The sequence below is a fragment of the Sinocyclocheilus rhinocerous genome, unplaced genomic scaffold (genome assembly GCF_001515625.1).
Source record: "Sinocyclocheilus rhinocerous isolate Xijiao unplaced genomic scaffold, SAMN03320098_v1.1 scaffold818, whole genome shotgun sequence".
NCBI classification, from domain to species: domain Eukaryota; kingdom Metazoa; phylum Chordata; class Actinopteri; order Cypriniformes; family Cyprinidae; genus Sinocyclocheilus; species Sinocyclocheilus rhinocerous.
Genome location: NW_015664989.1, coordinates 45,353 through 46,449, shown reverse-complemented (window position 1 = coordinate 46,449; position 1,097 = coordinate 45,353). Strand labels below are relative to the sequence as shown.

Below are 1,097 nucleotides of genomic sequence, written 5' to 3'. Positions count from 1 at the left end.
TGTCAAAAGAAGGAAAGAGAGCCCCGTATCTCTACCCACTGGCGTAGAAAAAAGAGACCACCTCTGGTCCTCATTCGACTACTTTCGACGCCATTGGTTTACACCAGAAGCTGGATAATAATACCATACACATTATGTTAACATTGTGACCTTATCCGGACTGTTCTGTTTTGGCTGTGGTCGACACATTTCTGACGAATTCAAGTAAACTAACCAATAGACTGCGATGCGCGCTCCTGCTGCAAAGAAAACCCACCAAGGACTCATGAAAATACAATGTCATTATTCAGTGTCATTATACATGTCATTATATCTTGGCGCCATAATTATTTGTTTACATTGACTCTAAACGTACCATTAGCGCAAGTTACATGTCTGTATTACAGAATACTGCCAAATGTGGGACTCTGTTATATATTTTTACCTATAAATTTACTAAGCCTTAGAGCCAGGGGCTCTGCAAACATTCATCTACATATTTACTATTAATCTAAGGCAAATTGTTCTTAAAATGGCACAAGTACATACTTCATTGTTGACAGGAATACGTAAACGTTTTGTGTGTCTTTCTACAGCTGTGTTTTTGTGGCTCAAATTGTATAGTGTTAAAACGTATTGACGTCCTAGATAAACATAGACCACATTCCCCTTGTAGTTCACCGAGTCTTTATAATGTTTTACAAGTTACAACTGGCGCATTCTTTGGAGGAAAAAGGGAATGGATGCAAAACATTGTATTTATTTTCTATATTATTTGCATGTTGTCTTCTCCGTCCAATTTTATAATGATTTCACCTATTTTGTGAGCATAATGTAACACGTTTTTGTCCAGGATTTGAGAATTATTTATATGTAGGTAATGGATGCTTATATTTAAGAAGGAAATATTTCTACATGTGCACATAGTTTTTCAGGTGTACCATTGACATGGCTGTTAATGATAAAAACGATTATGATGCTAAAATAGTATTGTCCCGTTTCCTTTTTAAAGTATTCACTTATTTTAACCGAAACATTGCTAAAACACAATATTCATTCAAAATCTCCATTCAAAAGATCTTTAGTTGTATTACTAGCTTCGGACGACCGAGAGGGCG

At 35.9% G+C, this 1,097-nt stretch overlaps 1 protein-coding gene across 1 annotated transcript in view; it reads left to right on the top strand.

The window, feature by feature from the left end:
• The window catches only part of phox2bb (paired like homeobox 2Bb), a 3,112-nt gene extending 2,297 nt beyond the window's left edge, over positions 1-815 (top strand). The window contains exon 3 of the mRNA XM_016541450.1: positions 1-815. This exon is cut by the window's left edge and continues 530 nt beyond it. The gene's annotated coding sequence lies outside the window, so the exon portion shown is untranslated.
• The last annotated feature ends 282 nt before the right edge of the window (positions 816-1,097 follow it).